Source organism: Pteronotus mesoamericanus, unplaced genomic scaffold (genome assembly GCF_021234165.1).
Source record: "Pteronotus mesoamericanus isolate MK-2021 breed Mesoamerican mustached bat unplaced genomic scaffold, CSHL_Meso_final scaffold_232, whole genome shotgun sequence".
NCBI classification, from domain to species: Eukaryota; Metazoa; Chordata; class Mammalia; order Chiroptera; family Mormoopidae; genus Pteronotus; species Pteronotus mesoamericanus.
In genome coordinates, this window is record NW_026555311.1 from 18,392,187 (window position 1) to 18,415,219 (window position 23,033).

Here is a 23,033-nt window from a genome sequence, read left to right on the forward strand (position 1 = left end):
AATTAAATGCATTTGATCTAGTGTGTCATTTCAGGCTGCTGTCTCTTTGTTGATTTTTCTGTCTGAAGTTCTATCCAGTGAAGTCAATGGGGTGTTAAAATACCCTACCAAGACTGTATTTCTCTTGATCTGTCCCTTTATGTCCATCAAGATTTGCTTTACATATTTAGGTGCTCCAGTGTTGGATACATAAATGTTTACTAGTGTTTTATCCTTTTGTTGGATATTTCCCTTTATCATTACATAGTCTCTAACTATAGCCTTGATATTAAAGTCTATTTTGTTAGATATTAATATTGCTTCCCCAGGTTTGTTTTTTTTCCGGTGTGCATGAAATATCGTCTTCCATCCTTTTATTTTAGTCCATGTGTATCTTTCATTCTGAAGTGGGTTTCTTGGAAAGAGAGTATATGTCATTATTATTTTCTTATCCACTCAGCTATCCTATGTCATTTCATTGGAGCATTTAAGCCATTTACATTTAAAGTGATTATTGATAGATATGCATTTATTGCCATCTTATTTTTAAATATTTTCCTCTTTTTTTCTTTTTTCTTTTCTTCTTCTTAAAGCAAACCCTTTAACATTTGTTGCAATACTGGTTTGGTGTTAACAAAATCCTTTAGCTTTATGTTTGAGAGGCTCTTCATTTCTCCATCAATTTTAAATGATAGACCTTTGGGTATAGTAGCCTTGGTTGTAGGTCCTTGCTTTTCATCACCTTCAATATTTCATGCCAATCCCTTCAGGCCTTAAATATTTCTGTTGAGAAATCAGGTGACAGTCTAATGAGAGATCCCTTGTAGGTAATAACTGCTTTTTTTTCCTCGCAGTTTTTAAGATTCTCTCTTGTCTTTAAGCTTTCCAATTTTAATTATGATATGTCTTGGTGTGGCCCTCTTTGGGTCCATCTTGTATGGGATGCTCTGCACTTCCTGAACTCTGTGTCTTTTTCCTTCACCAGATTAGGAAAATTTTCAGTTATTATTTCTTTAAATAGGTTCTTGATCCCTTGCTTACTCTCTTCTTCTGGTATTTCCATGATGTGAGTGTTGTTATGCTTCCTGTTGTCCAAAGATCTCTTAAACCCTCCTTATTTTTTAAAATTATTTTTTGTTGTTGTTGTTGTTGTTGCTCTGCTTGTGTGTTTTTTTCCTACCTGGTTTTCCAAATTGCTAATTTGATCCTCTGCTTCATCTAACCTACTGTTTATTTCTTTCAGTGTATTATTTATTTCAGATATTGCATTCTTTATTTCTGACTGATCCTTTTTTATGGTTTCTATGTCTTTTTTTAATGTCGTTGAATGGTCTTATAATCATTACTCTAAACTATATCTTATAAATTGCTTACCTCCATTTCATTTAGTTCTTCTCTGGAGAATTGTCTTGATCTTTCAAAGCAGACTGTTTCTTTGTCTTGTCATTTTGGCTGCCTCTTCATGTTTTTTTTCTTTGTATTAGGTAGATCTACAAAGGCTCTGGTGCAGACCTCTGTCAGATGCTGCCTGTGATTGGTCCTGGGCCACATTTTTGGAGCTATCAATGATCCACAGCATTTGGCTCCCTCTACTGGTCTTGGGTGTGTGCAGACAGAACCCTGCTGTGCACCACATTTGGCTTTTACCAGCACTGTGTCTGGGGTATGATCACCTAAAATCTCAGAGCTCCCAAGATCTGCCTTGGCCTGCAGGCTTTCTGTTAGTCTTTGTCTCTGGAATAGACTCTAGCTGTACTTTTCAGCAGCCAGGCTTAAGCTCCAGAAGGTGGGTAAGAGTGATTCTGTGAGTGGGGCTACTGTTTCTCTCAAGGCTGATGCTGTATTCAGGAAAGTGTTGCTTGAGAAAGATGGCTACTGCAATATGGGGAAAGACTCAGCAAAGGAATCCTGGAGGCTGCTTGGCTCTCTCCCCAGAGCCAGCAACCCCACACTCTCCTCATGTTTCTATAGTCCACTTTGCTCTTCCTCTGCCAGTGTCTGGGGAAGTGGCTGCAAATGAACTGTTGTGTGTTGACTTTTTAAGAGGCTCTCTGCACCTCTAGACTTGTCTTCCTGGTGAACAAAACCTCCATTACTTTTCACAGCTGGATGTTATTTGGTTTCCTTTTCCAGTTCTGGTGCTCTGTGCTGGAGAGAACAGCTTTGGATTTTGACCCTACACTTCTCAGGGGAAACCCTCAGCCACTCAAATATGCCTCTGGAGCTTCAGCTGTTGCCCATGGGAGCTCAGCCATTCCTCTCACACCTCTGCACTTTCTACCAGTTTTGTTGTGGTGATGATGTTTCTTCCATAAGCCCTTTGTTATAAGGCTTCTCTCTAGCTAGCATTCAGTTAGTTTTTCAGGATGATTTTTATATAATTTAGTTGTAATTTCATTTTGGTCGTGGGAGGAGGTTAGTGTGACTTCTACCTACTCTGTTGCCATCTTGGATCTCAAAATATAGAATTCATAATAAATGTAATCCTGGATTTGACTTTATATTTTCTTTATATTTTCTATAATGAATGACACTGAGACAATTGGCAAGATCCCAATGTAGGCTATATATTATAATATAGTAATTTATCAATGTAAAATTTCATAAATTTAAATAAAAGATTTTTTTGTTTATTTTTAGATAGAGGGGAAGGGAGGGAGAGGGAGAGAGAGAATAACACTGATGCAAGGGAGAAACATCAGTCGGTTGCTTCTTGCATGTGCCTATGTGCTCGATCTGGGGCTGAACCCGCAACCTAGGTGTGTGCCCTTACTGTGAATTGAATCGGTAACCTTTTGTTTTGTGGGAGGATGCCCAACCCACTGAGCCATACCAGTCAGGGCTAAATTTCCTAAATTTTATAATTATTTGTGGTTACATAGGAGAATAATTCAACAAAAATACTTGTACCAAATTTACTACTAATGTACATATATACATACACACATATAGTAATAAAATTACTACTCTATAAGTGTATAGTAAGAGGGACCAGGGGAAGGAGAAAGAGAAAAAGAAATAATAGGTATGACAAAATGCTAAGAGTTTGGTGAATCTTAGGTGAAGGGTAAAAGTGGATTCATTATACTATTATATTTTTTTAATATATTTGCAATTTTTGTTCAAAATAGAAAGTGAGAAAAAAGAGGTAAGAGCCACTAGTCACCAAGTAATTTAAACATTTTAATTTATAAAGGATGTAGGTCACGTTTCAAATAGAATGTTTGTTGCACACAAGGATGAGCTTCCAGGTACTCTATCAACTCCACTGTCGTCATTCATCTTCCTCAAGAACCTGTTCTTTTGTCTATGATGAAAGAGTGGGGAAGGAAATTGGGAAGTGTTCAATGAATATGATAGACTTAGTGGCCAGAAAAAAACTTGGGAATCTTCAGGCTTACTAGATCTTCTTATATATACAAAATTTATAAGTAGATTCTAAGAACAAATTTATTCCATCATTATTCCTAAAAATAGTGTAGCATGACCTATCATTCCACTTAATAGCATGTTTCACTGAAGTGGAGCACTGTTTACTTTGCAGTTAGTAGCTGTTAAAAGAGGAGAGGCATTGCACTGCATTTTTTTTTCCTTTGGATAGGAGACCCGGAAATGAAACCTAAATCATTCACTGATCTCTTAAATGCTCAGAGTACTTTACTTTGTAGATTGATCTACGGGATGCTCAGGAATTTAGCACAAATGCTTGAGTTAAAATTTATGTGATATCCTCTGATTTCTTTACCACTGTAATGTGTACAAATAAGCAAAACGACCATTTTCCTGGAAAACTCTGGAATGCTACAGAATAATTTGAGATATTTACTATTTCGGGGAAATGTTTCACAGCAGGAAATTTAATCATTGGATACAAGATGTTAAAGATAATATTTCATTAAAATACACAACTCAAATAAGCAAAACAGAATGGAATTAAACTACAAATATTTAGTTCTAAATACTATAAGAGGGTGAATATTTTAGGCACTTTAAGTATTGATTTCAACATTTTTATTCAAAGTATTGATTTTGGTAAGAAGTACAGCCAAGAAAGGTGATTTTATGCATTTGATAGGTTGGTCTCAGTTAAAAATAGTGGCCCTTTTCCTAGATAGTATCAAATGAAAGCATTGGATGTAAATATAGAAATGTAAAGCTGTGTTGTAATTGAGACTACTTGAGGATAAGAGATACACACATAGCTCAGTAATAAATTTATTGGTTAAAGATCAAAGAGAAAATTCTGGTTGAAACAGAACTTTCTTTAAAAGTATGCTATGTGTTTCATTGCTGATGCAAAGTAGGGCCACAGATAAGATAAAATCTCCTTATGCCTTCACTAACAAGTGTGCTTAGTGCAGAGGCAAACAGCTGTAAAGTACCGAAATTCTTACTCAGCATCAGTTAACAAAATCATGATCAGAATACACTTGTGTGGGAACTCTCTTAACATAGACAAGTCCAAAACATATAGCTCTAATAAATATAACAGAGAGTTAGTATATGAAGTACACAAAGATTAATGCTCTCTTAAGACAAAAAAAAAAAAGTTTCCCATTTAGATTAAAAAAATATTTACCCTGTAACTTGAACCAGGATACAGGGGGGACATTTTTCTCTCAAAATGTTAAAAAAATCTGACTTTTTGTGTGTTTCTGTAATTTTTTTTCTTGTATAAATGAAATAACTGGGTCATAGCTTGTCATTTAAAAATATATTTTACCCTTTCTGAGTGAGCTCAGGTGCCATATGATTAACACTCCGTGGTTTAGCTCCATTCCTTAGCACTCCAGACTATCACTGGCTAGAAGTGATGAAGTATGTCTTGGTTTCTTCCTATTTATAGAACAGAGGTGATGACCAAAAATGACAGATGGGCTTTATACTAGTTAGGGTTTAAGTGAAAGTCTTAAACTTCAAGCTCGTGTTAACATCCCCTTATCCTTTGCTAATCAGTTTCTATTAATCAACCATATATACACCTGGGAACTGGAAAGGGGAAATTATCTCCTTTTACTTACTAAATAAGAACTTCTAAATAATTATAAGGCTCTAAATAAATAAAGTTTAGTATATCTTTGTATCTGTTATTCAGGGAGCTTTCCCCCCATACATCCTGAATCACTAAGTTTTAATATTTTATATTTACCTAAGAAGAAATAAACAATCCATTATCCTGTTTACATTCATTCATATCTTACAGTTATACCATCCTTTAAATGAAAGATTATAACTTATATTAATCTCAATAGGTTAAATTTTATAAGGTGCCATGAAAGCATAAAAGAGCCACACAATTCAATTTGGAACTAGGAAAATTTCCATAGAAAGTAATATCTGAGCTAAGAACTGAAGGCAGTAGGAATAAGGAGACTGAATACCAGAAGTGAGGAGGGGAGAAGGACTCCTATGGAAGAGTGTGTTAGTGAGAGTTACCAGCATGAGCAAGACCCCAAAGATTAGAGACAGCATGATGTGAGCCCAGGCACTGGAATGGCATGAGACTCTAGAGGCGAGCTTGCCCATGTCAAGTACTGAAGGCAACTCCCATCTTTGTTAGGATTTGGAGCTTTACCCTAAAGGCAATGAGCAGTCATTGCAGATTTTTATAAGTAGGGACAGACAATATTGAAATCACTCTGTCTGCATTTAGAAATGAATCAGAGCAAAGAAATACTTCTAGAAATACAGTTGGCCTTTGAACAACACAGGGCTGTTGGGGCACCATCCTTCTCACCTCCACAGTGAAAAATCCACATATTACTTTTGACCCCTAAAAACTTAACTGTATCTGCAGGAAATTGGTTCCAGTATATCCAGTAACTCTGTAGATGCTCAAGTCCCTTCTATACAATGTCATAGAAAATGCATACAACTGGTCCTCTACATGGTGGATTCCCAATCACAGATCAAAACTACTGTTCTCCATCTGCGGTTGGTTGAATCAAAGGATGTGAAACCTTGGGGTATGGAGGGCTGGCTGTATATTTATTGAAAAAAAATCACATATCAGTGGACTTAGTGCAGTTCAAGCCCCTGTTGTTCAAGGGTCAACTGTACAGTTAAGAAGTTGTTGCACTGATCCAAGCAAGGATGATAAAGATTTAAATCAAGGGATGGAGAGAAGTTGATAAATATGAAAGAGATTTTAAAAGTGGATTCTAAAAGACTTGGCAATTATTTGAATATAGAAAGAGAATAAGAAGGTAAAAGAGAGAGATTAAAACCTGATGTTTACAATTCTTACCAGGACAACTGGTGGATGGTGAACACATTACTAGTTATGTATGTGAATATGGAGAGAATTCAGGTTCCAGATAAAGATTTGAATGTCATTAGCATTTACTGCAATTAAAACCCTGAGCATGCATGAAACCATCTGGGTTATGTGATAAGTGACAAGAAGAGTAGGCCTGAAACATAAAGGGGACCAACATTAAAAGAATGAATTGAGCAAGATAAACCTGGAAAACAAACTGAGAGAGAATGTCCAAAGAAACACAAGGAAAATCTAGGTTCTGTGGTGACAAAAAAGTCAATCGAAGCAGTGTCACCAAAGTGAGTGTCATAAATCACCTACATGGCCACCTCATATGAACACTATTTCAAGCTAAAAAAATGTTATTCCATTGGTGAGCATTTCAGTGATGTCACTGCAGTATAGGTATTGTGAGGTTTTTTAAAGAGAATAACAATACTAATAATCATTTTCATTTGAGCAACCCTTTTTCCCTCCTTCTCCAGGTCTCAAATTTTAATCAGAGACATTTTAATCCCCAGTGCTAAGAAAAGTTGTATTGACCTACACAACTAGAGTATTTTAATTTTATAAATATTGAATTTTTAATTTTTTTTATCTTAAGTATATTTTATTGATTATGCTATTACATTTGTCCCATTTTTCCACTCTCCTTTATCCCCTCCTCCCTGCAGCCCTGCTCCTACCAGCATTCCTCCCACCTTCGTTCATGTCCGTGGGTCATACATGTAAGTTCTTTGGCTTCTCCATTTCCTATACTATTCTTAACTTCCCCCTGTCTATTTTGTACCTACCAATTATGCTTCCTATTCCCTGCACATTTTGCCATACCCCCTCTCTACTGATAACCCTCCATGTGATCTCCATTTCTGTGATTCTGCTCCTCTTCTAGTTGTTTGCTTAGTTAGCTTTGTTTTTGTTTTTTTAGGTTCAGTTGTTGAAAGCTGTGAGTTTGTCATTATTTTACTGTTCATAGTTTTGATTTTCTTCTTTTTCTTAGATAAGTCCTTTTAACATTTCATATAATAAGGTCTTGGTGATGGTGAACTCCTTTAACTTGACCTTATCTGGGAAGCACTTTATCTGCCTTTCCATTCTAAATGATAGTTTTGCTGGCTAGAATAAATCTTGGATGTGGGTCCTTGCCTTTCATGACTTTGAAAACTTCTTTCCAGTCCCTTCTTGTCTGTAAGGTTTCCTTTGAGAAATCAGCTTATAGTCTTATGGGAACTCCTTTGTAGGTAACTCTCTCCTTTTCTCTTGCTGCTTTTAAGATTCTCTCCTTATCTTTAATCTTGGGTGACTTAATTATGGCGTGTCTTTGTGTGTTCCTCCTTGGGTCCAATTTCTTTGGGACTCTCTGAGCTTCCTGGGATCTCCTGGAAGTCTATTTCTTTCCCCATATTGTTCATTATTTGTTCAAATGACTTTTCAATTTCTTGTTCTTTCTCTTCTCCTTCTGGCACCCCTATGATTCAGGTGTTGGAATGTTTAAAATTGTCCCAGTGGTACCTAATCCTCTCCTTATTTTTCTGAATTCTTGTTTCTTCATTCTGTTGCAGTTGAATGTTTATTTCTTCCTTCTGTTCCAAATCATTGATTTGAGTCCCAGTTTCCTTCCCTTTACTGTTGGTCTCCTGTGTATTTTTCTTTATTTCACTTTACATAACCTTCACTTTTTCCTCTATTTTGCATCTGTATTCAACCATTCCTGTGAGCATCCTGATTACCAGTGTTTTGAACTCTGTCTCTGATAGGCTGGCTATCTACTCATTGCTTAGTTCTATTTTTGGAATGTTTAAAAAAGGTTTTATTTATTTATTTTTAGAGAGAGAAGAAGGGAGGGAGAAAGAGAGGGAGAGAGAATCATGGACTGGTTGCCTCCTGCACGCCCCAAACTGGGGATCTGGCCTGCAACCCAGGCATGTGTCCTGTCTGGGAATTGAACTAAAGACCTGTGGATTCACAGGCCAGTGCTCAATCCACTGAGCTGCACAAGCCAGGGCTTGGTTTTGGAATTCTGATCTGTTCTTTCATTTGGGCCATATTTTTTTGTCTCTGTGCACCAGTTACATTGTAAGGGGCAGAGCCTTAGGTGTTCGCTTGGGCTGCACAACCAGCTTCCCTGTGTTGCTGGTGCTGTATGCGGGGGAGGGGACAAAGAGGGAACAATGCTGCTTGCTCCCCACTCTTGCTCTGCTTCCAGTCACTTTCCCTGTTACTTAGAAGCAGATTGTGCCCTTTCAGTGCTGATTCCCAGGAGGGTGGTTTTGTGTACATTCTAGGACCCTGTGGGTCTCTCCAACGGACTCTCCTCTGAAGTTGGGAGTTTCTCTCACCGCTGCAACCCCCACTGATTTTTACACCCAGAGGTTTTGAGGCTTTAGTTTTCCACACTGGAACCCCGGGTTGCACAGTCTGTCTTGTTCCCCAGTTGTTCCCTTCGGTTTGTCCACAGGTGAATGGGACCGCCCAGTCTGCCGGCTGCTGCCTCGCCTGCCTCATCTGCTGCCTTATTGTTTGTCCTCTCTGTCTCCATCTCCACCCCTTCTGCCTGTCTCGATGAATGTTTCTTCTTTAACTTCTTGATTGTTGGACTTCCATACAGTTCAATTTTCTTGCAGTTCTAGTTGTTTTTTTGTTTTTAAATTTGTTGTTGTCCTTCTTTGGTTATGTAAGGAAGCAAAGTGTGTCTACCCATGCCTCCATCTTGGCCAGAAGTCCTGGGGTGCTCGATATTGAAATTTGAATTCATCATATTTTCTTCTAGAAAATCAAGGAATTTGTGGTTTACCTACAGCATTTGTGTAAGAATTTAATATTTCCAATATATTAGCTTCATCTTTGCCTTCATTGTACTATCTTACTTTTTCTTGCCTTGATTTAAATTTTCTATTTATATTATAGTCCATTTTATGCATTTATTTTTGCATTGTCAATTATCTTTAATTATATATGTATATATGTATTTATATATGTGTATATATGTATTTAATTATATATGTATATATTATGTATTATAATATGTAATATATGTATTATGTATTATATGTAATGTATAATTATAGATGTGTGTTTATATGTAATATATATAAAATATGTATGTGTATGTTTATATATACACATATATAATTATACTCCATTTCATTAGTACATATCTGAGGGATATAATGTCCATTTAATAAGAAAACTGAAGTCTATACCTTTCTGCATGTTTCATATGTACTACCTAATTTCTAGAGAGCAATACATTTTTAGTTCAGTAACCAACTTATTCTTATTTCAGTAAAAGTAAATATTTAATAGAAATAGCCACAACTTAGTTGTTCAATTTGAGAAACTCCTTTAGGAAAGATGAAGATACTAAGCAGACTGTTGGAGACAAATTACTTGCCCTCCATTTCATCTGCACCTCCCACCTATGTGACTGTGAAGCCCTGATGCTGCTGCTCCATCACTGGCACAGACTCCTCTTCTCTAAGCATTGTCTCCACCTTCCCTATTGCCACTCCAATGCTCCCAAGGAGCCCCGTGAGGTGGTAGATGTGATTCTTCAAAGCCTTATAGACTTTACTCCCTAGAGGCAAGTTTGGAATCCTTTCTGTTTCTCATTACACTTCTGAGACCATTACCTACCCAATCTCTTATAAAAGTTATCCTACTTTTTGAGGCTTATGTGATTTGGCCTCTATGGCCTGCTTATTTTCTTTGTAATTTATCACTTGACCCCTCTTCTTTTTCCATCAAAAACTGTGGCACCAGACTCACAGTCTTTGCTCTGTTCCAATCCCTGCAATCATTGTAGGTCACTTCAAAATCCACAATGTCCTTTCAACACTCTGACCTCTCATTTTCCTACCTGCCTCATTGCCATGAACTTTTCTATACCATCTCAGCTACTTCTTCCCACAGCCACACTCTGAATCTTTTAACCATCATAATAATCGATTCTCCAAATTAATGGCTTAAACATTGAGCACTCACCACTGTCTTTCATCTTTCTGGCTTGCTTCTTTGACTACTTCCACCTTGACAGTTTTTTGACCTCTTTGGACCTTCCAGTGAGGGACCAGCACCCATAACTATGGCTTTCCCTCTATGTTTAACTTTCTATTCAGTTTATTTTCCATGGTCTTTAATTTTAAGAACAGTTTTACCAATGCCATAAACTGTTTCTTTTTATTAATTTTTTTTTCTTATTTCTTCTATCTGGCAAAAACTCCTCCAGTGTGAGCCTAACTCTTCATTCTCTTTTTATAATTTTATCTGAATAATGGAACAATTATGTAAAAAAATTCACCATAATGAGCATATCAGTACCACCAGAGATTTATGGTCACTGCCTTTGACTGGGTTCTTGGTGTGGCCCTGAAATTCTAGTGTGTTTCCCTATGGAACTTGCTTTCTTATTTGCTTACCTATTTCACATTTCCCTAGTCTCCTGAATTCCTTAGACTATTACCCCATCTCCTCTTTCAGTCAGATAAAACCTAAGCAATCAATTCCCCATTTCCTCCCCAACTCCCACCTACTCTCCGCATTCTTGCCTGATGCATCTGAGGAGAGTCCCCTTCTCCTGTCTTGACTGACTTTCATTCTGTGCTCAGGAATCTTTCCCTTGTCTTTCAAGAATCTTCAGATTGGCTTCACCCTCCTTCTCATTGTATCTTCAACCTCTTTGCTCTTAAGGAGATTTTCCTGTGAACATTTCCATTTGATCTAATCATTCCCATCTTTAAGATAATGCTCTTGGCTCAACTACATAGAACATTTTAACATTAACATATTCAGTCTCACTAACAGTCTTACTATCAGTAAAACCTATAAAACATTTTGAGGTACAACTTAATCAACTGTACTTTTACTGTACATGTGAATGTAATTGCATTCTAAAATATTTTGAGTTAACTCTCTACTGCCAGCAGGTGGCTCTGTGTCAAAAAAGGAAAAAGGAAACTAACATACAAGCTATAAGAGCAATCTAAGATAAGGACCCAGGTTCTTGCCATTACTACTTATTCTGTTTATACCTTAAGAGTTACCACCTGAACGTAGTTTATTCTCCAGAGATGAAGAGAATACCCATGAAGAAATGAATAAGCACTAAAATAAACCAATAATCTTTCAAGGAGGTTTTAAATGAGCTTCAGACCTATAGAAGGTGTTGTGTTTTTTAAATTGTAATATTTTATTTTATTTTATTTATTAATATAGCCAGAAAGATAAGTGGGGAAGAAAATGAAAGCACATTAAAAGGAACTATTTTTTTTACATTGATTTTCTGGGACTAGGACAGAAAAGCTCTGAATATCACTCAGTGTCCAACAAATGCATGAACTATAAAATATTAATAAAACAAACATCTGTGCACACCACCCATCCACCCATTTCAACAATTAGAACATTATGTAACTCTTGAAGAATATGTAAATTTCCCTTTTTTCCAGAGTTTTAATTTTGATATTTATAGTTTTTATCATTCCTTTCTTTTCACTATAGTGTTGCTAAACATATTACCACTATATATATAAAATCATATTTTACAATCAAAATTTATATTTGTAAGTTTCATCCATTTTGAGATATGTATTCCATTGTATAAATATATATATAATGGCGACCAATATATAATGGTGATTTATGAGCGTACCTGCCCACACTGTGCTGTGTTCAGCAGTTGTCGATCAAAAACGGCATGACCCCCAGGCCCCATCCTCCCTGTTCACCCAATCTTGCCCTGATCGACAATTTTTTTTGTTTGTTTCTCCGGATGAAAAGTGTCTTTGAAAGGAAATGTCTTGCCAATGTGGAGGAAGTGAAACAAAAAACAGCAAAAACACTAAAGGCACCAAAATTGATGAGTTCTACAACTGTTTTGAACAGTGGAAAAAAACATCTTGATAGGCGTATTGCATCAAATGGAGAGTAGTTTGAAAGTGACTGAAGTTTAAACATGTAAGAATAAATACATAATTTTTATAAATAAATTCTGAGTTTTTTGGGTGTTCCCTCCTCATGTTACCAATTGCATTTTGTCTTCCTTTTTCCTACCCTCTATTGTTTTATATGATGTGGTTGGTAATGGTTAACTTTAAAAATTAGCCTATATGGAATAGGGTATCTATATGTTACTGTGAATTAAACTAGAGGAGGTTTGATCTGTCAAAAGCTGCAAAAGATATGAGATTTACCCAAATCGTAAGTTGACCTGATAAAGTTTCACAAAAGCTGGTACAAGAAACAAGACTCCTGGGTCAAAGATGAAGGGCAATGACTCACATCAATAGCAGTAGCTAGAGAATTGGCATTTTTTTGGTGGTAGTTTCTTGAGCCCCAATTTCTACAGGGCAAATCAAGAAGCGCCAGATCACACTGGCACATGTAGTGATTTGTGTTCCAGAAAAGGAACCTGAATCATGTATAATGAGCATTTGTCCTTTGCTCTAAAACAGACCTTATCTTTGTCATCCAAGGATGTTCACTGTATATACATTCATTATACATCAAAGTACATCATTCTTATATACATAAGAATGAACATTAAAGGTTAGAGACTTTGTACTAAATTCTGACCCCTTCCCTTGGCATATAGTAGAGCTGTTTAGGTATCACTGAGTATGTATGAATTATTAATGTATACTTGGGTGCTATAAATACTAAGAATCTCTTTTCCCCTTAAGACATTGAAACACTTTAACTCAATAATGTTATTTATAGTAAAAAAAAAATGCAATCCAGAATCATACGTTGCATTGGTTGTGTCTTTAGTTTCTTTTAATCTGGAACTGTTCAATCTCTGTTTAACTTTCATGGTCTTCCCACTTTTGAATATTATGGCCAGTTATTTTGTAGAATGTCCTTCATTTAAAAAAGTCTTTCCTCATTATTAAATTTAGGTATCTTTGGCAGAATCATGACAGGGATTATGCTATGATCTTCTGACTGAAAGAAAAGGGAGGGACAAGGGATGAGGAAGAGGCAACCATTAGTTTTGTAATGTTTGATGGGTAGAGAATGTATTCCCTGAGGCAGGATTTCTAGGTAAACTGCCACTCATCAAGTTTCTGAGATCTAATTCTGACCTCTCCAATTCTAAACATGTGACCTTGGACAAATTATTTGAATTATTTGGGAAATACTTTATAAAAGAACAACTTATTATTAAAAAATTTAATATTATTAAATTATTAAATTTAACTTATTAAATTCTCAAAGACATTAATAAGATAATAAGTAACAGAAAGTTCTTGTAGCCAATATTAAACATGACATTTTTATAGGTAAAAAAATCCCCAAATTCATGTCATAAATTATATTAAAACTCATTTGTTTTAAAACAGTAACTATAGCCAATGTATATATTGCCTTCTTAGAAAATTAAGGATTGGACATTAAATGTTTAATTTTTCCTGCATACATATGTGTGAACAATAAGCCTCATATTTACCTTGTCTGATTTACTCAGATAAGAAGATCACATTACAGAGCTAAAATCTTTTGCCCAGGGAAAAATTTCTCTTCTTTCAAATGAGAAAAGCTTAAATACATGCAAAATGAAGATAACATATCACTGTTTGTATAATGCTGTGAGTCACTCTCAAGCCTCTGTTTTATTGACAGTTGAAATATCTCCACCATGTGAAAACAGACTGATCCAGGGCTTCTTAGAAATAGTGTTCTAGCTATAGCATAATAACAATACTGGGGCAAAAGCTACCGGGTCTCATAACACCTCCTCCTTTGCGGTGGATGAGGCAGTATTTAACTCTCAAGAAGTCCTATAAGGCTGAAGTACTTTTAGAGCTTAGTGTAAATGAACCATACATATTTTTAAGCGAATTAGAGGGAAATGTTTTTAGCTTTCATAGAAAAAGTATTGGTCTGAGTAAAATTCTCAGCCACTAAAACATTGCTTCTCAAAAAAACAAAACAAAAACAAAAATACCCCACACCAAATACATGAAAATCTGCTTGGGTAGAAATATCATATCAGATTATATTAACTCATAAACACAGGATTTTGAGTTATTGCCTATTCTCTACATACAGTGCGCTCATTGCCCGCAGATGGTAGAGCAATTTACGTCCTTAAGAGATATCCAGGGGAGGAGATTCTAGAATGCCTCTAGGAATTCTTTTAGTACTTTATAACCCTTGCTGTCAGGAAACTATTCTTCATATTTAACCTAAATCCCACAAGCCAAATATTAGTCCCATTTCCTTTGGTTCAGTCCTCAGTGGACAAGGAGAACAGCTGGTCACCATCTGCATAATATTCCTTTATAAATTAGAAGGCTGAAGTCATCCCACAGCCTTTTCTACTGGATAATGATCCCATTCATTTAACCTGTCCTCTTATCACCTATTTGTAAGTCCTTAATCATTTTAATTCATGCCTGTAAATTCAAAGTTTTTCATCTCTCATAAATTGTGTATATGACACTTTAATATTTGTACCAGAGCTGAGAGTAATTCTTTTCTTTTTACAACTATGACCTTAAAACCTTAATATCATAGGCACTTTAAAAGTATATTGTACATTTCTAATAGGTTATTATTTGTGTTTTCTGTGATTACTGCCTTCTCTTTAGCTTAGCCACACATTCTAGAAATTAGTGTATATTTTCTTCTGTATTTGGATCACTTAATGAATATAAATCTCTTTTTAAAAAATTTTTAGCAACAGTTTATATTCATACTATTTTGTATTAGTTTTAGGTGTGCAGCATAATGGTTAGACAATCATATATTTTACAACGTGTTTCCCCCAATATTTCTAGTACGTACTTATTACAATATTATTGACTATGTTTCCTATGCTATACTTTACATCCCCATAACTATTTTATGACTACTAATGAATATTTAAACTCCATTTCATTTTTTTTTTCTGACTAGGACAAATTATCTGGTTACAGTGGCAAATATCTTATTCTAATTTGAAATTACCTATGATTTTAATTATATGCTCTATATTCCAATGCGATCATCAAATAAAATATAAAAAAATGAAAGTTCAACATAAACTATACAAAATATTTGGCTTGTTGGTCAACGATACCTTTGAAAATTTTTCTCCTTGGGAAATATTTCCACTGAATAATAACATTAGCTAGGCAATCTTTGGGGGCAAAACAAACACATTCAAAACAAACACGTTTGGCATGTTTATCTCTGTTGATGCTACGTTGACTTTACTCTTCAAGCATCATTATCTTTGCTTGTTGTAGACAGACCAGAGAAGACCCACTGTGAGCTTGTGCCATTTGGACATAATATGTGCCGGCCTCTTCTGCAGTATGGTTTTATCTGTATTATCTCACTTCTTTTGTGTGCCACCAAACTGTGACTCTGAACCACAAAATTCCTACCGTAACCACAAAAAAGAGTATGTGCACAGAAATCTCACTTACAGTCTTACTAGAAACTGGCTGAAAGAAAGGGCTGACACTCATGCCAGATGGTATTTTTCTAGGGTCATGATTTCCATTCCTGAAGTGGTTCTATTCAAGTCAAGATAAATTATATCTATTCTAAACACTTCTGTCATTCTGCAAAAAAAGTTAGATTGGTCCCAAGGGTATTTTTTCACAAAGCCCAACTGCTTATTATTCTGTTGTTCCTGAAGTATTTGCCAAATGATTTTCTAACGAGTAAATTTAACCATTTGGAGGGAATTGCTGTTGAACTTTTAAGCCTACAATTTCTAAGGGGCGTTTGGAAGGAAGAAGCATTAACTCTTAATTTTATCATTCCTAACATGCCCTTTTCTTCAACAACAACAACAACAACAATGACAACAACAAAAAGACAACAAATGCATTGGCTCTTACCAACAGAATTTACATTACCAAAGAAATACTAAAATTGACATTTAGAAACTAAGGTAATGAATCAATTCTTGATTTTGTCTTTTTAAAAAACATATAACCACTTAGTATGAAAATTTCCATGGTAGTTCTCCATTCTTTTTCAAAGGCAGAGTTACAGAGAATATCCTATTTTAAGCTGTTTGTGAATTAGGTAATAGTTCCTCATTGCTCTGAGTTGAAAAATAGTCTGGACCTTTTAGTTTTCATCTAGAACTACATTTTACAAAATGACTTAAAAGTTTCAAATTTAACACTGTTGAATGAAAATTTGAAACCACAATTAGAATTTAAAAGGTTTTCCTTTAGATATATTTTATTGGAACTTCCAATTCCTTTACGAAATCGGCAATTATTCATATTAATGATTTTCAAGATTGTTTGCTTGTATATCTCCTAAAGGACTTTTCATTCAGTTACTCAAATATTTTTCGAGCACCTTCTATGGACAGGTGCTATTCTGTATTCTTAGGGTACATCAATAAATAAAATAAACCAAGATTCTCAAGCAGCTTACCATAGAGAAACAGATAACAAGCATAATGACTAAATTAAATATGTTAGAGAGTGACATGTGCCATGGAAAAAAGAAAAAATAGGAGAGAAAAAGGTAGATCAGGAATACGAAAGTAAAAAGAATTGGGCAATTTGTAGTATTAGTAAGACTTGAGTACTGCCTTAAAAGAAGGGAGAAGATGGGCAAGTTGGGGAGAACCATTCCAGTTAAAGGGAGCAGCCTACGCAAAGACCCTAATATAGGAGCTTGCCAGGTACACTCATGGATGCCAATGTTTCTGAAGTGTGGTAGAGGATTGAGGCTGGGGTTAGAAGAATAGGAATTCAAAGAGGTCATGGGGGGCCAGATCCTGAGGGGACATGGCAGCCATTAAAAGGACTTTGGTTTTAACTCTGAGTAAAGTGAGAGGAGAGGCCACTGGAAGATTTTAAGTGGAGAGGTGATGGCCTGAACTACATTTTTGGAGGATAATTCTGGCTGCTTTGTTGAGACTGGAATGTATGGGGGTAAAGAGTGAAGTAGTGAAACCTCTAAGGAGGCTACTGAATAATTCAAGTAAGAAATGATGGTGTCTCAGAACCTAAATGGTGTGACTATTGATTTTTCTGAGGGTGAGACCCAGGATTTCTGAATGCATTAGATATGTAACATGAGAGAAAGAAGAGCAAAGGATGACACAAGGCTTTTGATATAAACATACATATATAACATAACAATCTATAGATAAGCCTGAAGTTCAGAAAAGTGGACTGGAGTGGAAATATATATTTGAGAGTCCTGGACTATGTTATTTAAAGCCATTAGGTTGAATGAGATCACAAAAGGAATTAGTGTTGAGAATGGTGGAGGATCAAGGACTGAGGCGTGTGGTAGACCAACATTCTGAGGTTGGGAAAGAGAAATTAAAAACAAAGAAGACTTAAAAACCCTTAAAAAACCCTAGTGAGGAAAGAGAAACATCAAGAGTGAAAAATTTTATAAAAATATTTATGTCAAGGAGGAAAGACTAATCAACTATATTAAATCCTGCTGATAGATCGAGTAAGATAAAACAAAATTGATCATTAGATTTAGTAACTGTGGAAGCCATCCATAGACTCTTTAATAAAGTCATTAAAAAACAATAAACCTTTGATGTAATGATGAGTGAAAGCCTAATTTTGCAGCACTTAATGAATTAAGGGGAGGACGGGAGGAGTCAGAGAAAGCAAATATGAACAATTTTTTTTGAGATTATTAGAAATGAGAGCAAAAATAGGAGGGTAATTTTCAGAACGAGTGAGGTTAAAAGCAGGTTTTTTTTTATAATGTTATTTTTTAAATTTAATTTTATTGTATTTTTTCCAAAAAGCAGGGTTTTCTAAATTATATTTTATTGATTATGCTATTACAGTTGTCCCAAATTTTCCCCTTTGTCCTCCTCCACCCAGCACTCCCCACTCCTTTAGGCAATCCCCACACCATTGTTCATATCTGTGGGTCATGTATATAGGTTCTTTGGCTACTCCATTTCGTATTCTGTACCTTACATCCTCCTGGCTATTCTTTAACTACATATTTGTACTTCTTAATCCCCTCATGTCTTCACCCTTACCCCACACCTCCTCTGATCTGGCAACCATCAAAAAACCTTCTCTGAATCCATGATTCTGTCTCTGAATCTAGACTTGTTTGCCTAGTCTGTTTTTTAGATGCAATTGTCGATACATATGTATTTATTGCTATTTTATTGTTCGTAGTTTTGATCTTTTTCTTAAATAAGTCCCTTTAACATTTCATATAATAATGGTTTGGTGATAAAGAACTTCAGTTTTTTCTTCCCTGGGAAGCTCTTTATCTGCCCTTTGATTCTAAATGATAACTTTGCTGGGTAGAACAATCTTGGCTGTTGGTCCCTGCTTCTCATCAATTTGAGCTTCTTACCAATCCATTCTAGCCAGCAAAGTTTCTTTTGAGAAATGAGTTGACAGTCTCATGTGAATTCCCCTGTAGGTAACTAACTTCTTTTCTCTTGCTGCTTTTACAATTCTCTCTTTATCTTTAAGCTTTGACATAATTATGCTGTATCTTGGAGTGGGCCCCTTCGCTTCCATCTTCTTTGGCCCTCTCTGTGCTTCCTGGACTTGCATGTCTATTACCTTCACCAAATTAGGGAAGTTTTCTTTCATTATTTCTTCAAATAGATTTCCAATTTCTTGCTCTTTCTTTTCTATCCGTGGCACCCCTATGACGTGAATGTTGGAAAGCTAGAAGTTGTCCCAGAGGCTGCTTACACTGTCCTCTTATTTTTTGGATTCTTTTTTCTTCTTGTTCTAATTGGTTGTTTTTTGCTTCCTTATGTTCCAAATCATTGATTTGATTCTCGGATTCTTTCACTCTACTATTGTTTCCCTGTAAATTGTTCTTTATTTCAATAAGTGAATCCTCTGTTTCTGACTGGATCTTTTTTATGCTGTCAGGGTCCCCACTAAGTTCCTTGAGCATCCTTATAACTAGTGTTTTGAATTCTGCTTCTGATAGATTGCTTATCTCCACATTGTTTATTTTTTTTCTGGTGTTTTGATCTGTCCTTTCATTTGGGTCATGTTTCGTTGTCTCGTCATTTTGGCAACCTCCCTGTGTTTGTTTCTCTGTATTAAGTAGGACTGCTATGACTCTCTGTCTTGATAGCATGGCCTGAAATAGTAGGTGTCCTATAGGGTCCAGTGGTGCAGACTCCCTTATCACCCTAGCTGTGCACCCTTCATGTGGGTTGAGTATACCCTCCTCTTGTAGTTGAGCCTTGTTTGCTGTGGCAGGTCAATGGGAGGGATTTACCCAGACCAGGCAGCTGCAAGGACTGTCTGTGACCACTGACAACTAACCCCAGCCCTCCGTGGAGGATCAGCTCTGCAGGGGCAGGGTGGTGGTGCTCCTACATGATCTGTAGTTGTCCACTGGGTGTACAGGCTCTGGGGCATTCCTGGTGGTGCAGGCCAAGATCAGACTCCACCTGTGTTCTATCTGGGGCCACCCTGCCTGAGCTATAAACTAACCTGAGATGGCTGCTACTTGAGCTCCACTTGGAGATTCCCAGGAGAAGCCAAACTGTGAATCTAGGAAGACTGCTGACAGTGCTGTGCCTGGGGCCATTTTTAGCAAGAAGTGCCAGGGCTAGGGGCTCACTGAGGTCACCTGTTGCTTGTTTAAGAGGATTTAGGAAATTATGAAGTATAAGCCAAGATCAGCCATTCATATGGAAAAGTGTGTTAATAGCTTGGGTGGGCCCATAAAGTGGGCAAGATGGAGTCTCTAGGGATCTCTAGGGTGGTCCAAACATTGTTTGCCACATTGATGGAATCTCATATATGGCACCCGTCTCCTGGCTCTGTGACTCTGTAGGGGGGACAATGGCATCTACCACTTTTTTGTCTGGGAGAAAACTGTCCCTGAACACCTGCTTTGATGGCAGACACTTCAGTCCCTTCCTGTGTGCCACTGGTGCCTTTCAAGCTGCTACTTCGGCGCTGTAGCTTGGAGGAAGTGAGTCTGAGTAGGTCCATATGTGGGTTTTTTTAAGAGGAACTGCTTGGGATTCTAGCAGTTTCTTCCACCAAATCAATCCATGCTGGTTTTTGCAGCCAGAAGTTGTGGGGAGTTATCTTCCTGGCACTGAAACCCTGGGCTGGGGGACATGGTGTAAGGCTCCTCCCTCCCAAGATAGTCCTCCTGAATTTTTATCCACCGCACATGGAGCTGGGACCACCATGTCCCGGTTCTCTGCCCCTCCTACCAGACTGGATAGGTGTGGTTTCTTTAATTCTGTAGTTGTCAGACTTCTATTTAATTCAATTTCTGATGTTTCTGAGTGATGGTTGTTCTATAATTTAGTAGTAAGTTTGTTGTGGTTGTGTGAGGAGGTGAGTTGTGTTTGCTTGCTTATGCCACCATGTTAAAAGCAGGTATTTTTAAAACAGAAAAATATAACAGCATGTTTGGATATTGATAGGATATACAAGTATATGGTAGAGAGTAGAAAAAAATTGATGATTTAGGAAGGGGTGGAATTGCTGTTCTCAGTGCTAGGTAGGGAGAGAGAGGATGGGATATTCATTCAGGCAGAGGAGTTAGCTTTCTACCATAGCATGACTGTTGTTTATACTAACAGGTGAGAAAGCAGAATATATGGTTCCATTTATTGATAAGTAGATTTCTGTGGTGGTGGGAGACTGTGGAGACCTGCAGTTATTGGAAATGAGAAAGTCTAATTTATGATCCTAGAAGTTAAGGGCTGAGGAAGGGCAAAGCATAAGATCATGGGAGAAGAGTTCAAGAAACTGAATTTGCTGACTGTGAAATAAGGTGCCGTCTCCTTTAATGTGAATTACTGATGCTCTCTTTGCTTTGATCTCATTGCACACTTACACAGATGAAATATTCGTTACCTTAATTAGGGGAGGGAAAAAAATGATCATTTAACAAAAATGGTCATCACTCTTGCTACTCCTATTCTACAATTTATTTAAATTCAGAACATTCCAGCAAGGGCCAAAACACCCCATTTCTAACACCATGCACATAAATATGTCTAAGATAGGGAAATATTGTAGATTTATGGTGCCTTGCTTAAATGAGGCTTCACTGATAGCAAATTTCGAGCTTTTCCTATTTTTGGCACTTTCAGAGATTTTTACACCCTGATACAATGTACATAGTAAAATTCAGAATGACTGAACTCTTCACCTCACTTTTTACAGAGTGAAAAGAAAGGTGGGAGAGGAAAATTGGCATGACTCCTTGAGAATAGTCACATTTTCAGGCAGATCAGTTTTAAGAAAAATACATATGAAAGCTGAGAATAAGGAAGTTCCCTTAAAATGTTCCACGTACACAGTCCCCATGGAAAGCCTTTGTATGCCCCAGTGTGCAGGCTACTGATATTGATACCTGAAAATTTAAAACAATCTGTTTTATTAGCATTCTCTCTGGGGGAAAATAACTATCACAATTAAACATATTCAAGATGAATATTTAGGTCAATTAAAGCAGAGGGCAATTGAAAAAAAAGACAATTTGGAGCTCTTCAGAAAGGAAGGGGAATTCTTTTCTAAATGACAAACTGTGTTATCTTTTAGGGAACATTTCTATTTGGGATTCATTCTTGAACTTTTATGACATTGTATAGTCCTGGACTGGCTGGGACCGTTGATCCAGGGAGGGCAATAAACCCATCCTCCAGAGAAAACCTACCTCGACGGTAGTAGTTAATAACACAGATTAGGATTTGCATGAAAACCCTGTATCCAGGGGTTTCAGCTCCCTTCAATTATAGTTAAGCATATACCAACAAGGGCATTAGTACAAACCGAAGAACCTGGATATCCCAACAGGCTGATGGAGCTTACAACAGAGACTGAAGCAAGACTTTTTAGAATCTGAGTCATGTAAATAATTGCCATTAGGGAAGCTTATCCCCAGGCCCCTGGGCCTCCACTCAATAAAACCAACAATCTGTAACTTGATTGTGAACTTACTTCTACAGCTCTTACCAAGATATGTTGACCTTCAGAAGGAAAGGATGACAACTCTCATGATAAAAGGAGAATATCTAGTGGAGACTATTTGCTTCAGTTAAAACAGAACTTTCTGGCCATCCCAGGACATTTCTGCTCTGAGCCAGACCAACTCCTCCTCTGGCTGTGCTCTCGTGATGGAACGAATGAACGCATATGCCACTTGAAGGTAACTGATGGGGAGCAGATGGGGCGGCGACAGCTGCCGTGGATTCAGCAACACTTTGAGATTTTATTACACTTAAGAGCATCTGCATAAACCTGAGAATTATTAATACATATATTTTCAGGGCTTTTATTTATTCTAAATAATGTTAGTGGTTAGTGTGCATATAAACTCCTTACTTAGTTTCAAAACCTCCAATGGTCTTATGGACTGGAGACTGAAAGCCACAATTCTAATTCAATCCCTTCCCACTTGTATTATCTTGCTTCGAGCAAGTCCCTTGTCCAATGGTCAGTCTTGAAGTATGTCACCTATACCCATGATTCTAAAACTGGGGTTCTTGGGAGAATTAAAAGGAAACCATCTCTACATATTCTAAAATACAGTAGCAAGCATACAGGCTCTTTATAAAATCAGTCTGAGGTTTTTATTTGAAAGAAACTATGAAATTTATAAAAATATAGTTTCTGAAATGTTTCAGGATCTGTGTCTTAAAAAGTTTTGTTGAGAGTGTCAAAGAAAATTATGAACATTACTCAGAAAATAATAGCACTTTAAAAAAATCAGAACATGCATTGGTTTGTATGGCATGATGTATAAAAGTAGGCATTTCTTCAGTTAAGGCTATAGTCTTGTAAAAATGTTTTCCTTCATAGAAAAAAGAAAAGGTTATAAATAAAGTACTGAAGGG

At 36.6% G+C, this 23,033-nt stretch overlaps 1 protein-coding gene across 1 annotated transcript in view; it reads left to right on the top strand.

Annotated features, from left to right (window-relative positions):
- Positions 1 to 23,033, top strand: part of HPGDS (hematopoietic prostaglandin D synthase) — a 127,953-nt gene that overhangs the window by 10,543 nt on the left and 94,377 nt on the right. The window lies entirely within an intron of this gene.